The sequence below is a fragment of the Acinonyx jubatus genome, chromosome E4 (assembly GCF_027475565.1).
Source record: "Acinonyx jubatus isolate Ajub_Pintada_27869175 chromosome E4, VMU_Ajub_asm_v1.0, whole genome shotgun sequence".
NCBI classification, from domain to species: Eukaryota; Metazoa; Chordata; class Mammalia; order Carnivora; family Felidae; genus Acinonyx; species Acinonyx jubatus.
The window spans coordinates 56,381,749-56,401,547 of NC_069395.1; the positions used below are offsets into that span (position 1 = coordinate 56,381,749).

At 41.3% G+C, this 19,799-nt stretch overlaps 1 long non-coding RNA gene across 1 annotated transcript in view; it reads right to left on the bottom strand.

The window, feature by feature from the left end:
* The window catches only part of LOC113595672 (uncharacterized), a 29,334-nt gene extending 9,884 nt beyond the window's left edge, over positions 1 to 19,450 (bottom strand). Inside the window, exons 1-3 of the long non-coding RNA XR_003416230.2 lie at positions 19,308 to 19,450; positions 11,458 to 11,650; positions 1,833 to 1,956 (exon numbers count right to left, since the gene is read on the bottom strand). This is a non-coding gene — a long non-coding RNA (uncharacterized LOC113595672). The remainder of the gene's footprint in view (positions 1 to 1,832; positions 1,957 to 11,457; positions 11,651 to 19,307) is intronic.
* Positions 19,451 to 19,799: the final 349 nt, after the last annotated feature.

Consider the following 19,799-nt stretch of genomic DNA (forward strand, 5'->3'; position numbering starts at 1 on the left):
GTACACGCTATGAGAATGATTTTTTTGGTGCTGATTATGTTTTCCTTTCTCAAGTCCATCTCAGACTCTGCTTTATAACATGGGCTGTTGCAAAAATTCTCCATGTTGTACGCTATAAATCCAGGCTATCCCATTCACATTCATGTAGTTTAAGATACATCCCCTCGAGTTGTACAGTGCCCATCCTGCACAGACTCACATGGCAGCCCTGATTGCAAGGTCTTTTTCGTCTAAGACATCAGGATCAAAGAGCCCACATGGTGGTTACTTCCTGGGGATAAGATGTGCGTACGTTGAAAAACACAGTGCTTTATTTAAACCCTAAGGCTACGATGTGATCGTAGGAATTATCTCGTGCTATATCCTTAAACAAAGATTCATAGCATTCATAAGAAAATAAATAAGGGTTCATAAGATAAATTTCCCCAAAAACCTTGAGTTTGACCTTCCTGAGACTTGGTTTCCTGTTTCCTTACATATAACATAAGAATGAAAGATGCCTTGTTTACCTTGCACAGTTATTGCAACGGTTGAGTAAGGTATGATATTGTTTTCTGAACTGAACCTTAAATGGAGATTGTTTTCCACCCAAATCTTGCCTGTCATGCTTTCGTGGTGTAGGATTCTGGATTTTATGCAAGGCCCCGAGCAGAAGCAGATATGAGAACTTGTCCTGAGATTAGAAAGCAGAGGGTCCTTCATTTGTGTCCAGGTAGGAACCCAGCGCTCCGAATTTCACAACAGTTCAGCTCTGCTACCTGCACGCTTGCTGGGATGACACAGAAGGAAGGGCACGGGTTGGGGAGTCAGTCCTACTCAGTGGGAACTCTGCCTCTGCCTCTATGGTGTGACCGTCCAAGTCATGGTTAATGAATTTCTGGTTTGCTTATGAAATGGGGCTGCCATTATCTTCCTCACACAGTTGTGCCCCAGATTCAATGAAATAACCCCTTTCTCTCATAACCCAGAACACCAGCTTTTATGAAATTGACAAGGGTCCAAGGGACACAGAATTATCCATTCCTCTGGATTTGTTCACCAGAGCTCATTGAGCCTGGGCTATAATAATTTAGTTTCCTGCAGAAACATTTCATTAAATGGATATTTAATTTTTTGACCTTAGCTCTTATCAGAAAAATCTGTCACCCGAGTGTCACACACTTCCCTCGTATGCCCTAGTATTCACCCCTTGACCTCCCCAAGACTGTGCTCTGTTCTTTGGCACAGTCTGAAACAGACCTAGCTCCATGATGATTTAATGAGAAACAAGGAGTCAGGTAAGAATCTTCATATCCAAATCATACTTTGGAAAATTAATAAAGTTATCCTTTAGATGTCTATCCTCTTCCCTCTCAAAGATCCTATTCTCTTCCAGCTGACTGTATCTTCATTTTGTCTTTTCCCCAAAGTTCTTTGAAGATTTCTCTGCCTTGACTCTAGCAATTTGATTTTTCCCTCTGTTTACACACCCCATTCAGGAAAGCAAAGTCATTAGAACCGAAACAACCCATAACCCATGACAAGGAACAGGGAAATTACTAGCAGAAAGAATGAGATTTTCACATCTCTTTGGCCTTGGCAGTCTTGTCTTAATCTAGTGAGATCTCAGCATTTCGTGAGGTACAGCCTTCCCTGCGTGACCCTGAAAGGTTAATTGGAATTAAGCTTTACTTGATATCTCGGTTGAAACTTGGTCCAAGCAACAGACCTGGTGGTAGTGTTTCCAGCACTAATAGTTGTGATAGCAGGAGTTGTCATGATGATGATAATAATGGGGTAAGGGAGTTTTTAAGTTAGTTCTCTTAAACTTAGTTGACATCCAGTTATCTTACCTGATATCCAAATCCGTATCCTATCAGGAGAAAACTGTCTCTTCTTGATGAGGCTCTACGGCAGAAGAACATTACAAGCAATGTGGCCACACAGGGCAGAGCCCTGCCCTGAAGGGCCCAGCATCTAAAAGTGGAAAGAAAAAGATGTGTAACTGGAAGTCAAGGCAGCATGTGCTATGGTCTGCCGAAGAGTGCAAGCCCGAGATGCCGCGGTTCAGAGGAGGGACGGACCACATGGCAAAGGGCAGCAGAATTTATAGATAGAATTAGACCCTGAATGAAGTCTAATTAGGAAACAGAAGGTGAGTTAAGTATCCAAGACAAAAGTGTTGAAGTCAGAGATGTCAGATAGGTCTTATGGGCTTAGCAGAGAACCAGCAATGAGACAGGCAAAGAACAGCTTTAAATCCCAGACGAAAGCTTGCAAAGTGTTTTCTGTAGTTTCTGGGAACCCTTGAGCAAGAGAAGGACAGAATCACAGTGATATTCTGGGAAGATTAACGTGTCCAAGGGTTTGAGAATGGACAGAAACGGAAGCAGGGAGACAAGTCAGAAACTGTAATTATTCAGGCATGATGATTAGGGTGGGGCCAGGAAGATTCCAGTGTGAAACATTGTCCAGGCTTTGGTCTCTGACTAGCTGGGGTCGAGGGACAGGGAGGGGAACTGCAAGGGAGTTCAACAAAGCATTCAGAAAGGAAAAACATAAAACAAAGGTTCTGGTTAAATATGGTTTATGCAAATGTCCTTTTTTTTTTTTCAAAGACCCTGTAGGAAAGTCCCTCCTTTGTTATATTTCCTCTTCGTGAACATTTCTCCTTTATTGCTAATATAGGATTGAGTCAAGGATATAGTCAAAATGGCTTTGGATTCACAAAGACAAATGGTGGAGACTGAGGATAGGAAAAGTCCCCGAACTCAGGGTTCTTCAAAATGTGGGTTGTGGGGGGCTCCTGGGTGGCTCAGTCAGTTAAGCTTCTGACTTCTGCTCAGGTCATGATCTTGCAGTCTGTGAGTTCGAGTCCTGCATCAGGCTCTGTGCTAACAGCTCAGAGCCCGGAGCCTGCTTCAGATTCTGTGTGTGTGTGTGTGTGTGTGTGTGTGTGTGTGCCCCTCCCCCGTTATCTCTCTCTCAAAAATAAACATTAAAAAATTATTAAAAAATATAGTGTGAATCAGTTCTCACTCTTTAAATGAAAGCAAACTTAGGTTCAAAAACACAATTTTGATAGAGACCCTGATGCATACCAGCCGACCCAGACTCGATGTGCAGGGAAGTTTCTGAAAAGGCCTGTCAGTTGGTCTCACTTGGACTGTGTGGTCAGTTTCATGTGGATTTAGACTTAACAGGCGGAAGACATATTGGATGGTGCACATGCCTTGCACAATTGTGCTAAATACTCCTGGAGCATTGTATGAACTTTCTAGAGAAATCAATATCTCTTTGAAAGCATAGAACCACAGGACTAGTTTCTAAACTTTTCTATTATGAGGAACTCTCATTAAAATTACAACATTGCAAGATAGTAGTAAACCCATTAGTTGAGAAAATACAGATGTATTTACAGATGATTAAAAAACAAAAATAAAATAAAAAAAAACCTCTTGCCTGGAGGGTAGTTAAGGCCCAGAGACTAGAATCCACTGCTTGTTCCTACACTACAATTTCTTTAAAGAGTTCAATGCTATAGATAATCAGCCTTTTCATCTTTTTCAGACTGTGTATTCACCTGCAATGCCCATGCAAAAACACCTATGCTTTGATTTCATGGATAGATATAGGATATTTCACTTAACAACTAGGCAATTCTACTATATATGGAATATATACGGAAGTAGATCATATATTGTACTATAAAGCAAGTGTCAATAAATTTCAAGGAACTAGAATCATACAGATCAGAGCCTCTTCCATTTGTTATAAGTTAATAGTAGAAAATAAACTTTAAAAAATCCCAGTATGCTTAACAATTTAAATATATTTAAGTAACTCAAAAGTCAAAAAAAATCACAAAGAAAATGTTCAACTATTACACTTGAATGGTATTAAAAACAAAGCACACCAGCAACTGTGGGGTGCAGCAAAAGAAATGTCAAGGAAAATTTGTCATTGTGACGTTTATGTTAGAAAAGTGAAGAAGGCTAAAAACTAAACATCTAACTTAAGAAGTTAGAAAAGCAAGCGATAGCATAAACCATAAGAAAGTAAAAAGATGAGGGGTGCCTTTGTGGCTCAGTTGATTGAGCGTCAGACTTTGGCTCGGGTCATGATCTCATGGCTTGTGGGTTTGAGCCCCACGTCATGCTCTGTGCTGACAGCTCAGAGCCTGGAACTTGCTTTGGATTCTGTGTCTCCCTCTCTTTCTGCCACTCCCCTGCTCACACTCTGTCTCTCTCTGTCTCTCTCTCAAAAATAAATAAACATTAAAAAAAAGAAAGTAATAAGATGGAAATAATATATTTGAGAGCAGAAATTAATATAGAGAAACAAAGGAAAATAGGATCAAAGAGGATCAAAAAGTAGACAATCTAATAAAAAAAGAAAAATGTATAAATTTACAAAATTAGGAGTACAAAAATATATTTTTTTTAATTTTTTTTTCAAAGTTTTTAATTTATTTTTGGGACAGAGAGAGACAGAGCATGAACGGGGGAGGGGCAGAGAGAGAGAGGGAGACACAGAATCGGAAACAGGCTCCAGGCTCCGAGCCATCAGCCCAGAGCCTGACGCGGGGCTCGAACTCACGGACCGTGAGATCGTGACCTGGCTGAAGTCGGACGCTTAACCGACTGCGCCACCCAGGCGCCCCCAAAAATATATATTTAAAGATCATCACAGATAATTTTTTTAATTAAGAAAACAGAACAACTCACTAAAAATATATTTGGTAATAGTCAATCTAAACACATTTGCTGGAAAAAAAATTACTTCTCAACTTTCCTCCCCCCCCCAAAATAGGAAGACTGAATGGTCTTCCATAATCATTGAAAAATTTGAATCTGTAGTTAAAACTCTTGCCACAGAGAAAATACATATCAGGCTCAGATAGTTTTACAGGTGAGTTCTACCAATTTCCAAACCAACAAAGAAATCCCAGATTTTCCCACATATGTTCAACAATTTCTAGAGCTCTAAAGAACCATTCCCCAATTATTCCACAAGGCCAAAATATTCTTGATTCAAAAACCAGATAAAGACTTTGTAAGATAAAACAATGATTGTCCAATCTCACTCACGAATATACGTGAAAAAAATTTTAAACACAGTATTAATAAGCCAAATACAGCAGAAATGAAAAATATAACCTCATGTTCAATTTAGGTTTATTTCCGGAATATAAGGAGAGAATTCACATTAGAAAATCCTTAACTATAAATTACCAGATTAATAGATAAGAAGAGAAAAACCATGTACTCGTCTCAAAATTACACACAAAAAAGAATTTATGATTTTTAAAAAGGAAAAGAAAGCCATTTGGCAAGCCAGAAATGGGAATTGCCTTAACCAACAACAACAAAGAACGAGGATTCTCAGCAGATACTTCAGCAAGCATTATCCTTTGTGATGAAATGTTGGAAGCTGTGCGTCTTTAATCAGGAGTCATTCAATGATACTGACCAACTGTGGGATGGACATCCCCCCCTCGGATCTCCTGTTCGAGGGCAGAGTTGACTGGCAATCCCAGCTGCTGCCACTCTGGATCCACCACCAATTTCACGCTGGGGCTACACATCCTTCCAGCTGCTCCCGGCCAATGACTGATGACATTTGTGATACAGTATAGGCTCATCGTAGGGGTGTGGGGCTCCTCTTATGCAGGACTTGGCCTTGAGGATTTCCTGCTGGTCTGGCCAAAGCTGTGTCAGGGCTCAGAGTCTCCTCCTGTGTCAGGGCTGCAGAGTCTCCTTCCCATCCTCCCTTCCTTCCCCCCTTCTCCTTCTCCGAAGGCTCTCCCTCCCTACCTCTGCTTTGCTCCCTTTGTCCTCCATGGGGGTTCCTTCCAACACAGCTCTTGAGCCAGAAGGTGAGTTAAATATTTAACTGTCTGCCCATCTAAATGCCCGTGTCTTGGAGAACCTGACCTGACACGCTATCACTGCGTCTAGTCACCATTACACTGTGTGCTGGGGTCTGGCTGGTGCCGTCTCTGGTCCTCAGTTCTAGATGCACTAGACGAGTAGACTTTCCTTGAACTGGCTCTACACTCTCTTGTTTCTAGATCTTCACTGGAGCTGTTGCCTATACCTTCCCCAATCCCCACTTATTGACTCCCAGCCCATCCTACAAGACCTAGCTCATGAAAGGGGATTTCTCCTAAATCCCCGCTTTGGAGTAATCTCTTCCTCTACTAACATGCAACAGCACTCTGTGGGATTATAGTACTGATCACAGTCTGTCACACATATCTGATGTGTGTGTGTGTGTGTGTGTGTGTGTGTGTGTGTGTGTGTGATTCTTCTACCAGATGATTAGCTCCTGAAATATTGTCCCTGGCCAGATAATTAACTCCTGAAAACTGCTCACTGTTGAGCTGTGCTCAACAAATGTTAGAATTAAATCAAGGTTTAAAAACAAATGTAATCCATCTATTTATGTCTTGTAAATAAGAAGAAAGACATCTTGGGGCACCCGAGTGGCTCAGATCGTGATCTTGTGGTTCATGAGTTTGAGCCCCGCATCGGGCTCTCTGCTGTCAGCACAGAGCCCGCTTTGGATCCTGTCTTCCTCTCTCTGCCCCTCCCCTGCCTGTGCTCGCTCTCCCTCTCTCTCTTTCTCTCTCTCTGTCCCAAAATAAAAAAAATAGAAGGCTAAAAATATTAAAACACTCGAACACAAAACGTTCTCACTCATTCCACCATATTTCATTATAGGGATATTAGAATAAATGTCAGGGTGGACCCAGACCCTACAGAGTTCTGGTCAGCTGCAAGGTAATCTTAGCTTTCCTTTTCCAGGGAGGACCCTGAAAAGATCCTCCCTGGAAAACAAACAAACAAACAAACAAACAAACAAACAAACAAAAACACAGCTGAAACATGTGATTAAACCAGTATTCGGGAAGTTCTTCTTTACATCTAGCTCAGATTGTATTGCTGCAACCTCAGTATATTTTCTCTTCTTTGGGGGAACTGGTAGAGACAGATGTGATCGGCCCGCTCTTCCACAAAGGGAAAGCCAACGTTCTAGTCAACAGTTAACCCGAGATCCTTTCACGTTGACAGTCCTTGAGTGCTTTCAAACATTTTAACAGAATCTGGTGGTGGTCCTGAACTACTGCTGCAGGATAGGGTCTGCTTCTCCTGGTTAGGGTTTGCATTTCGCCCATGTATGGCGGTGTTCTAGACTGAGCCACTTCCTCAGAGCAGGGGAAAGATTGGGTGGGCCATCTGGAAAATTCCCTGAGGTTATAGGCCACCACTTCCTCTTCCTGCTCTATTGAAAAGTAAAGCCTCCCTGGACGAGCCCTAGCCGGTCCCCAGCTTGGCCTTTCAGTGACTACTCATCTGACACTTTCAGATGATGCCCAGAAGAAAGCCCTAGGGAAACCCGAGGCTGGGGCCCGATTCACACACTGGCAGCAACAATAGCAGAGGCGGACAAATACCGCATTCGGGCAGCAGAGTGTGCCGGCGGAGTGAGGGAAGATAAATTTAGCTTTCAGCTTTGTAATGCTGACAAGGAACATGCCAAGAAACTCACTTTTCCTCACAAGCCACTTGTTATTGCCAAATATCCTGTTCATCTGATTGCAGAGGAGGGTCTGTGTGTGCTCTGTAACTCTGTCCTGACTGTGGGCGCCCGCTGAGGAGCTTGTGGGTTAGCAAGAGACAGATGGCGTGCTGAATGGCGTTGGTGGTACCCAGCTCTGGAGCATGGCAGATGTTGACGAATAATAAAGCAGCACATAGCTCGATCACCAATACCCACTTGTTCATGCAGAGGTTACCTTACCCTTCTTCCTCTGCCACTGCTTTTATTGGGCTTTAGAGAATAGTGAACCTGGAATTTCAAAGGGTTGAGCTTAAACCCAGGTCCCAAGTTTATAGCTGCGCCTCATTTTCCATGGCTTTAAGAAGGGAGTATCACTTGTAGAAGGTCTCTGCAGCTAATATTAACCCTAATTTGCTCTTATGGACCCCAAATACACCCAACCCTGAGAGACTCTGATGGAGGGCTGCTGCATAATTATCATGACCGGCAAAGTCTTCTGTGGAAGGGGCCTCGGGGCTCCTATGCTGCGTTATCAGGGGGACACCATTTATGTTGGATTCCATATGGATCGCACCCCCTTGGGTCATGGAAAGCAGTCACTCTGGATACTATAATGTAACATTTGTACAAAAAAGAATCACTGCCATTTATCGATAAACTGTCACAATCCATGCAGTAGTGTTGCAAGAAGGAATTATTATTTCCATTTTATAGATGGGAAATCAGAGGCTCAGAAAAGCTCTGTAAGTTGACCTCCCCTCCCCCCTAAAAAAGTCAACAGTTGAGGATGAGGACATAAGGTTTGAAATCTGTTTCCCTGACTCAAAAATGTGGATGTTTCCCACTATTCTGTCAATCTCAAATACCTCAGCAGTAAATGGGTATTCCTTCACCCATTCAATAGATATGTATCAAATACCATTAATAATGAACACACATTATGTACTGGGCTGAGGATACAGGATGAAACAAAACTGACTGTCCTTGCATGCACGGAGTTTACTGGAAAGGAAAACTTTGGGCAACTAAGACAATAGCTAATACGTTTGGGCTTAATATATGACACACATTGTCCCACATATTTTACGTATAGTTCACTTATTCCTTATACCAACCTGGAAAGTGGGTATTATTTTTGTCTCTTTTTTACAGACAAAGAAGCTGAGAAAGAAGAGTAACTCGCTCAGGATTACGTAGCTGGTCAATGACAGATCTGGGATTTAAATCCAGGGGGCTTAGCTCCAGACTTTGTGCACTTAATTCCTGGCAATACTAACAATGATCACGTAAATCGCCGTTTCGTGACTGCTGTGACACATGCCATAAAGTAAAGGCATGCTGTTAAAGCACATAACATTGTATTTATTTTTTATTCACCTGTTTTCATTAAAACCTATTGATGCATTTATATAGAGAAAAATCTAGGGATGTGTGTGTATATGTGTGTGTGTGTGTGTGCATGTATGTAGATATTTTACATCAAATTCTTAACCACACCTATCTCCGGATCCCAAGATTTCAAGCAACTTTTTAAAAATTATTTATGATTTTTATAATATCTAATTTTTATTTTTTTTGTAGTTTTTTTTTTATTTTGAGAGAGAGAAAGAGAGAGCCAGGGGAGAGGAAGAGAGAGAGAGAGAGAGAGAATCCCAAACAGGCTCTGAGCTGTCTGATTCTTACACTCCTAGTTAAGTGACCTTGCCCCCAGCATTTAATCTCTCTGAGGCTAGATAGAGACATTGATATAGATATGTCAGTGCTGCAGGGTTGTTATAAGATTAATGTTCATTGTGAGATTAAACATCATATATGTAAGGTACCTGGCTCTTTGCTCAATAAATATTAATTTCTCCAGTGAGTTAAACATCTTATTCTAACACAAATGCTCAGATTTATAACCCAAAGCATGTCAACCCTCCCCCACCTTCTTTTGGGTGAACTGTGTTAGCAATACTCAGCAGGTATTAAGAGAAAGAAGTCTAGGGTGATGTATGTATATATGTGTGTGCGTGCACGCGTGTCTGTATGTACTGGTTATACAGTGAATTCTTTACTATTATCTCTGGGTGATAGGTTTCAAGTGAACCGTTTCTGGCCCAGTCTGCCCTTTGTCAGAGCTGGCTCTGGGAGTGAGAAATGAAGACACGGCAGCAGATGGGGGAACAGATCTTGAGAGCAAAGAGAGAAGTCTGAAACTTCCATTCTGTGGCATACATTCATTTGCAGATTGTTTTCCCTGACAAGTTTTAAATACTTCCTACTCTCTCTGATAGGAAATAGAACCAAATTTCTCCTCCCGATACCTTTCTCTGCTTTACCAAGTGTGGTTAAATGCATGTATTGGTGTTGGAGGCACATTTTTGTCTTCTCAGAAAAAAAGAGAAAATACCCTATTTAAGGGCTGGAATCAAGGAATAAACCCATGCTGCTGTGCTATGTGGAGAATAAACCTATAAATGTAAGAAACCCACGACCCAAAAACGACCTAATAAGCCCAAGTTCTGAATTTTGTATTCCAGCTCCCCCCTCCCCCCCAAATTTGCCCATTCTTAAAATGATTGATGGCTTCTTTTCTGGAAAGGTGAAACCACGATCAAGCCAGAATGCTGAGGCTAACTAACTTAGCCAGTTGTTATTGCTAGTTTGAAATGTTTGAAATATAAAATGCACACAAAAAAGGGTAGATGTCAAGGATGTATATATAGCTTGATGAATTTTCCCAAACTGAACACATCTGTGTAATCAGCACCCATTTCAAAAAAACACACCCCAGAAGCTTCCCTCCTTACCTCCTCTAGTCCTTAACTGACCGCACCCACCAAGGGCAATCCCTCTCCTGGTTTCTAGCAGCATAGGTGGGGCCCACCTGTTTTTGAACTTTATAGAATCTTTCAGTTTCAGTATACCTCCACTTTTTTTTTTTTTTTAATTTTTTGGTCTGGTTTCATTCAGTCAGCATGAGACTCGCCCATGTCGTGTAGAGAGGGTTCACCATCACTGCTTTTTAGAGCAAACTGTTTCTCTGTGTAAAATCTCTCCTGTCAGATATTCGCTTTCCACACATAAAAATAGTTAACATGCTGATTGTTAAGGCTTTCTTTTTCCAATTTCTAACCCTCCCTCCCCAAATGGGGTTTCCTAAAAGGGTTCGGCAAGGAAACTTTTCACGATGGAAAGGAAGACGCCGAATTCCCGTTAATTCTGGTTTGTTTAGAGTTTTCTACAATGGAAGGTACTCACAGGGGAATTATAAGGATGCCTGGGGAACGGCAGCCACTATTCATCATCCACATTTGCCAGGTTAGTGTAACCGGCTTCCTGTGTAATTTTCTAGTCGCTTGAGGACAGGAAGGGACGCTGCCCCCACGTGGCTCCTGTGGCAGTGCCCAAACCAAAGCGGGGGCCTGGCCCAGTTGTGACGACCAGTCTCTGGTGCTGACCTATTCTGCTTGTCACCACCTGCTCTCTTATATTGCCCCTCAAGGAGGCCATGATTTTGACCGTCTTTTTCATCCACAGGTACATACCACCTAGGAACGATGGAATCTGCTGGTCTGATTGTTTGTTTCGCCACCACTAATCACCTCCGTTGGGATCTTAGCGATCATATGAGTAAGGCAATTTTTCGAGACCATGCCATGACGCTTTGTGTGTATTTGTGTCTGTATACCTGAGATCCTTGAAGATTGAGCATCTCTAAAGTAGAAGAATGTAAGTTGAACAATCGAGTCACACAGGGAACCCTAGTGAGAATATGAATCTTCTACAGGCCATAGGGAACAGTTTATGATTCCATACTCAGGGGTAGGGTCTGTTAGCACCATCAGAATTCTCCAGCAGTCAGGTTTGTCGCGCGCAGGAGATTGGGAGGACCCCAGAATCTGGTGCCTCCCTCGTGCCTCTCTTTACCTGCTTTGTCATGATCGCACTGGGGAAATTCAGCTTTCCTCACTCTTCAAAATATTGGTCATCTCTTCCTTTTTCTTAGGCAATTGCTTGAACAACTTGCCTTATGTGAAGTGTTTGCTCAACAATAATGATCGTATTATGCACGTGTATCTCTCCCAGGGATGATGGCATGTTAATAGAAGATCCTGAGTGCCTAAATCCGAAGAACAAATACCAAGTTTATTGGTTAACACAAAAATAATAATAGGCATTATGGTATGGAGCATTTGCTGGGTGCCGTGTGCTGTGTTAAGCTTGATAAAGGTATTATCTTCTTCAATCCTAGTCCCCTCACTTTATGAATGAAGCATAAAGCTCTAGTAATTTTCTCAAGGCCATATAGCTGACAAGTGGCCAAATTGTAATTGAGTTGAAACCAAATCCACCTGACTCAAGAACCAAGTTCTCAATCATAACAACATAGAGACTCTTTCATATTCTGCATTTCGTTTTCTAGAGCAACAATTCTGCGTTTTACTGCTTTCTGCCATTATTTTGTTAGCTCTGTCACATAATGTGAACTTGTTTTTTTCCTCATGCCTGTTCCTGATGCCACTTCCTCTTTTCACTGAATCTAGCAGATAACAAGTTGTATGAAATAGTCTTCTGACTTTTCAGATTCATGAAGTAAAGCACTTTCTGGAGGAAGGTTTTTGCTTAGCTTATGGCTTGGTTTCTCTGGTGTAGACAATATTTTATAACTTTTCAACCGTATCATATGATCTTTTTATTGTAGTATACTTGATATACAATATTATATTTGTTTCAGGTGTACAACATAGTGATACAACATTTATATACACTGCCAAGTAATCACTACCATAAATCTAGCTACCATCTGTCACTATGCAAAGATGTTACATATTATTAACTCTATTTCCTATGTTGTACATTGTATCCCCACGTCTTTATTTTAGAAGTAGAAGTTAGTACCTTTTAATCCCCTTTCCCTATTTTGCCCATTCTCCCACATTCCTCCCCTCTGGCCATCACCATCAGATTATTCTCTGTATTTATGAGTCTTTTTCTATTTTTTTTTAGTTAGGTTTTTTTTTTTTTTTTTTGGCTGTTGTTCATTTGTTTTTCAGATTCCACATATAAGTGAAATTATATGCTATTTGTCTTTTTCTCTGATTTATTTCACTTAGCATAAAAACCTTTAGGTCCATCTATGTTGTTGCAATCGGCAAGGTTTCATTCTTTTTAAAAAAAATGTTTATTTATTTATTTTGAGACATAGAGAGAGTGTGCATGGGGGAGAGCAGAAAGAGAGGGAGACAGAGAATCCCAAGCAGGCTCCGCGGTGTCAGCATAGAGCCTGATGCAGGGCTCAAACTCACGAGTCGTAATATCATAACCTAGCAGAAATCAAGAGTTGGATGCTTAATGGACTGAGCCACCCAGGTGCCCCAAGATTTCATTCTTTTTTACAGCTGAGTAATGTTCTATTGTATATATACACCACTTCTTTATCCACTCATCTATTGATGGACACTTAGGTTACTTCCATCTCTTGGCTATGTAAATAGTGTTGCAATGAACATGGGGTGCATACATCTTTTTGAATTAATGCTTTCATTTTCTTTGGGGAAATACCAAGAAGTGGAACTGCTGAATCATATAGTAATTCTACTTTTAATTTTTGAGGAATCTTCATACTGTTTTCCAGAATGGCTGCACCAGTTTGCATTCCCACCAATAGTGCACAGGGTTCCCTTTTCTCCACATCCTCACTGACACTTATATCTTGTCTTTTTGGTAATGGTCATTCTGACAGGTGTGAGGTGATCTCTCAATCTGGTTTTGATTTGCATTTTCCTGATGATTAGTGATGTTGAGCACCTTTTTTGTGTGTGTCTGTTAGCCATCTGTATGTTTTCCTTGAAGAAATGCCTATTTAGATTCTCTGCCTGCTTTCAAATTGAGTTGTTTGGATTTTTGATATTAAGTTGTGTGAGTTATTTATATATTTTGGATATTAACCCCTCATAGTTATATCATCTGCAAATATCTTCTCCCATTCCGTGGGTTGCCTTTTCATCTTATTCACAGTTTCCTTTGCTGTTGCAAAGGCTGTTCAGTTTGATGTGATCCCATGTGTTTATCTTTATGGTTGTTGTCCTTGCCTTCGGAGACACTGAGTTTAGTTTTTTATACGGTGTAAGAAAGTGGTCCGGTTTTGTTCTTTTGCATATAGTTGTCTGGTTTTCCCAACACCACTTATTAAAAACTGCCTTTTCCCCATTGTATGGGTTCCTCTTTATTCTGAAGCATTTATTTTCCCTACTATTTAGTTTCCATGATTTTGACTTGTTGATCTTCATTGTCTGTTGTCATTCACAAATTCGAACAGATAGTTTTAAGTAATCATCTTACACACTGAAGCTTCTTAGGACAGGGGTGAAGTAGCAGGCCGTACAGAGTGGAAACCCTGAACTGCCAGCAGGTGGGCCACCAGGCGGGGGATCCCAGGTCCCATTTCGGAGGAGTAGCGTGTATATATATATATATATATATATATATATATATATATACACACACACACTATGTAGTGTGTGTAAATATTTATATATACACACACTATGTAGTGTGTCCCCCCACGATGCACCCACATGTCAAGATTTGGCAATTTAGAGGAGGAAGCCAGACGGTGGCAAACTCTTACTCATTTGTGGGGCAGGATGGAGCCTTTGTGCCGTCGTTGCGGTCACTGGAAACACGTTAAATTACATTAAGGTATTGAAGACAAGGAGGTCGCTGATGTTGCACTTACCCCATCATCTTCCCAGAATTCCTGCAGCCTGAGCCTCCGATTATGGAATCTTTTGAAGCCAAAATAGCCCAGGGAGTATAGCTTTTAGAAGAGAAGCATCCCTGTGATCACATCACAGCTGCTGCCACTTGGCCTGAACAGAGCCCCACGGTGCCAACGTGCGTGAACACGCAACACGCACTTTGCTGCTGCTGTTGCAGCTCTGACTTGTGCAGCTTTGTGCCCAGGTAATGCGTGCTGTGTGGATGTTCTGGAAGCATTCGTGGCACCACAGAGGCACACAGAATAATGTACAGTGGCTTCTCTCTGGGCCAAATGAGGTCTTAGAAACCTGCCTGGTGACATGGAAAGAACATGACCTTTGAAGTCAGACTTTGTGGCCTTGGATTCAGGAAGTGGCTCTAGTATTTACTAGATCTGCAGTCCTGGACAAGGCAACTAGCTGGTTTAAGCTTCCATCTATCATCTGTGAAGTGTCACTGATAGCCTGCAATCAATATATCATATTAGTAATTACTGTTTTTAAGTCAGTTCCTCCCACTAGGCTGAGGCCCATAGGCCTCACCTACATTATTATGATCTTGAGGTATGATCCTTCTGTCCCTACTTTCTCGAGGGTTTTTATCAAGGAAGAATGCTGTATTTTGTCAAATGCTTTCTCTGTATCTATTGAGAGGATCATGTAGTTCTTGTCCTTTCTTTTATCGATGTGATGTATCACATTGATTGTTTTGTGGATATTGAACCAGTCCTGCGTCCCAGGTATAATCCCACTTGGTCGTGGTGAGCAATTTTTTTAATGTATTTTTGGATCCTGTTGGCTAATACCTTGTTGAGGATTTTTGCATCCATGTTCATCAGGGAAATTAGTCTATAGTTCTCCTTTTTAGTGGGGTCTTTGTCTGGTTTTGGAATCAAGGTAATGCTGGCTTCATAGAAGGAGTTTGGAAGTTTTCCTTCCATTTCTATTTTTTGGAACAGCTTCAAGAGAATAGGTGTTACCTCTTCTTTAAATGTTTGGTAGAATTCCCCTGGAAAGCCATCCGGCACTGGCCAGATGTTTTTTGGGAGACTTTTGATTACTAATTCGATTTCTTTACTTGTTATGGGTCCGTTCAAATTTTCTATTTCTTCCCGTTTCAGTTTTGGTAGTGTATATGTTTCTAGGAATTTGTTCATTTACTCCAGATTGCCCATTTTATTGGCATACAATTGCTTGTAATATTCTGTTATTATTGTTTTTATTTCCATGGTGTTGGTTGTGATCTCTCCCTTTCATTCTTGATTTTACTTATTTGGGTCTTTTCCTTTTTTTTTTTTGATCCAACTAGTGGCTAGTGGTTTATCAATGTTGTTAAGTTTTTCAAGAACTGGCTACTAATTTCATTGATCTGTTCTACTGGGGTTTTTTTGTTGTTGTTGTTTGTTTCTTTCTTTCAATAGCATTGATTTCTGCTCTATTCTTTATTATTTCCTGCCTTCTGCTGGTTTTGGGTTTTATTTGCTGTTCTTTTTCCAGCCCTTTAAGGTGTAAGGTTACATTGTGTATCTGAGACCTTTCTTCCTTCTTTAAGAAGGTCTGGATTGCTATATACTTCCCTCTTCTGACCACCTTTGCTGTGTCCCAGAGGTTTTGGGCTGTGGTGTTATCATTTTCATTGGCTTCCTTGTATTTTTTAATTTCCTCTTTAACTTCTTGGTGAGCCCATTCATTCTTTAGTAGGATGGTCTCTGGTCTCCAAGTATTTGTTATCTCTTCATGTTTTTTCTTGTGGCTGATTTCGAGTTTCATAGTGTTGTGCTCTGAAAATATGCAGGGTATGATCTCGATCTTTTTGTACTTGTGGAGGGCTGATCTGTATCCCAGTATGTGATCTATTCTGGAGAACATTGTAGGTGCACTGGAGAAGAATGTGTATTTCACTGCTTTAGGATGAAATGTTCTGAATGTATCTGTTAAGTCCATCCGGTCCAGTGTGTCATTCAAAGCCATTGTTTCCTTGTTGATTTTCTGATTAGATGATCTGTCCATTGCTGTGAGTGGGGTGTTGAAGTCTCCTACTATTATGGTATTACTATTGATGAGTTTCTTTGTGTTTGTGATTAATTGATTTATATATTTGGGTGCTTTCAAGTTTGGTGCATAAATGTTTATAATTGTTAGGTCTTGTTGGTGGATAGACCCCTTAATTATGATATAATGCCCTTCTTCATTTCTTGTTACAGTCTTTATTTTAATGTCTAGATTGTCTGATATAAGTATGAGTACTCTGTCTTTCTTTTGGTGACCATTAGCATGATAGATGGTTCTCCATCCCCTTGCTTTCAATCTAAAGGTGTCTTTAGGTCTAAAGTGGGTCTCTTGTAAACAGCATATAGATGGATCTTGCTTTCTTACCCATTCTGTTACCCTATGTCTTTTGATTGGAGCATTAAGTCCATTGATGTTTAGAGTGAGATATGAATTTATTGCCATTATGTTGTTTGTAGAGTTGGAGTTTCTGGTGGTGTTCTCTGGTCCTTTCTAGTCTTTGTTGCTTTTGGTATGTATGTATGTATGTATGTATGTATGTATGTATGTATGTATTTTCATCTTTTCTCCCCTCAGAGAGTTTCCCTTAAAATTTCTTGCAGGGCTGGTTTAGTGGTCACAAACTCCTTTAATTTTTGTTTGTCTGGGAAACTTTTAATCTCTCCTTCTATTTTGAATGACAGCATTGCTGGATAAAGAATTCTTGGCTGCATATTTTTCCAATTCAGCACATCGAATATATCCTGTCACTCCTTTCTGGCCTGCCAAGTTTTTTGGATAGGTTTGTCTGCTGCAAACCTGATCTGTCTTCCCTTGTAGGTTAAGGACTTTTTTTCCCTTGCTGCTTTCATTATTCTTTCCTTGCCTGAGTATTTTGTGAATTTGATTATGATATGCCTTGTTGATGGTCAGTTTTTGTTGAATAATGGGAGTCCTCTGTTCTTCCTGGATTTTGATGTCTATGTCTTTCCCTGGGTTACAAAAGTTTTCTGCTATGATTTGCTCACGTAACGCTTCTACTCCTATTTATTTCCCTTCCTCTTCTGGGACCCCTATGATTCTGATGTTGTTCCTTTTGAATGAATCACTAATTCTCTAATTCTTAAATTAGATATCTCTAATTCTTAAATCGTGCTCTTTTTTTCTGCTTCATTGTTCTCCATAAGTTTGTCCTCTATATCTCTGATTCTCTGCTCTGCCTCAACCATCCTTTCTGCTGTGGCATCTATTTGAGATTGCAGCTCAGTTATAGCATTTTTTATTTCATTCTGACTAGCTTTTACTTCTTTTATCTCTGCATAAAGGGATTCTAATCTATTTTTAACTCCAGCAGTATTCTTATTATCATGATTCTAAATTCTGGTTCAGACATCTTGCTGGTATCTGTGTTGGTTAAGTCCCAGGCTGTAGTTTCTTCCTGCTATTTCTTTTGGGGTGAATTCCTTCATTTCATAATTTTTCAGGGAGAAAAGGAATTAATGAGGTAAAAAAAATTAATAAATATTAAAATTAAAAAAATTAAAATTAAAAAATTAAAAAATTAAAAACAACACATACACACATCAAATACATGATGCAAGATCCTCAGTGTGTTTTGGTCTGGGTGTTGAAAGGGGCTTGACAGATTAGAGAAAAAAGGGTAAAAAAGGAAAAAAAGGAAATTGTTTGAAAATTTGAAAAAAATGAATACACTGAAGTAGAAGAATAAAATGAAATGATGGAAGTAAAATAGAATTTGAAAAAAATATAGTAGAAAAATATTAAAGAAAAAAATTTTAATAAAAATTGAAAAGAAAAACTTTTTCTCTTTGTATTCAAGAAAAAGAAATGAAATGAAAAAGAGGGGAACAAAAGAAAGAAAATTGAATAGATGGACCAGTGAACAGACTGAAATACAAGTGAAATTACTTCGTTTTCCCCTAGAAGTCAAACTATGACTTTTCTAGTCCATAAACTAAGCAAGCGGAGAGATTTGTGTTCCTGAAGAGCGAGGTTAGCCCAGTTGGGCGGGGCTTAGTGTAACGGCTCCATTCTCCACTAGATGGCGCTGCTTAGCTTACTGGGGTGGGTTGTCGTGGCGCTTCTAGGTGCCTATGCGCATGCGCAGGAATGGTGACAATGGTGTGGCCCAGCTACCCCCTCTCTAGTATCGAACTCCCTTCTCCCGGATTAGTTTAGCAATCTGCACCCGTCTTCTGTCTTCGGCTTCCGCCCACTCCCCGCTTTACACTGTCCGTGACCAAGCCCCAGGCAGCACCTCCCTCCTGAGTTTTATCTCAGATGCGGCTGTGTCTCCCGACCCCTTACTTCTGAGGGACCGCGGCTCTGACCCTTTCTGCCCCTCTGCAGAGGGTCTCACCGAGCAATGGCCGGGTGCGGGCGCACCGGGAGCGTTCGCGGGACCGTGCTGCTGCTGACGCCCCGAGACTGCAGCCGGGGGCCAGCCTGCCCCAGAGAAAGTTTGCGCCATCGTGTAGCAGCCTCGTTTCTGGGATTATGGAAAATCACCACACTCATCTGGCACCGGGCTCCGCCCCCAGCGACCTTGTTCCAGCACCAGCGAATGTGGCCATTCTCCCGGGTCCGCCGGGGTCTTTGCCTGTGCGGGGGCCAGGCTGCCTCTACCAGGTGTCCTCCCAGCGGGGGAACCGCCTCTCCCGTGTGGCCCGCAGCCCCCCGGACTCCACTCTGCTCCTGGGGATTCGCCCTTCCCACCCAAGCGCCTCCAGGTATGGAGCTGCGGAGTTTCAGCCTCTGCTCCCCCTGTTTACAGAGTCTTCGGGGAATTTACAGCCTCTCCTTTCTCCCTTTTTAGTCCAGTCCCTGCGGCTGTTTCTACTTTTCCGCTTTCTCTCCAGCTGCTTTTGCTGGGGGGGGGGGGGGGGGGTGCTTTTCCTGTATTTCCCCCCTCCCCACCCCCCACCTCCATCCTCTCTCTGCACCCAAAAGCGGCTCCCTGTCCTCCCGGCTTCTCTCTCCCCCAGTTCACCTGTCTGCACCGCCTACCTGCTGAGTTCGGTGGTTCAGGTGGCACAGATTGTTGTGTGGATCCTCAGATCCGTTTTCTAGGTGTGCAGGACGGTTTAGCGTTGGTCTGGTTGTATTTCAGGGACGCGAGACAAAAACCTTCCAAGCTGTTCCGCCATCTTGGCTGCTCCCTGACCTCCTAGTTTTTAATAAAGACTTTTATTTACCTAAAATGTAGCAGCCTCGTGTTCAGCCTTAAAGCAGTAAACTTCTCAATAATCGTTAAGTTTGACATTTGGATACATAATGGAAACTTTTTATTTTAAGGGCATGTGTCCCATCAGTTGGAGTTAGTACTTTAAAAAAAAAAAAGGCAGCTCTTCAATGGAATTCATAATGACATAAATGTTTGACACAGGCATTACTTTTATAAAATATGCTGGAAATCACATCCTGTAATTTTTTTAGATGAAACAAAAATAACAAGATTTCATCAGTATGGGATAGTTTAAATAAGTTATGCTGCATTAT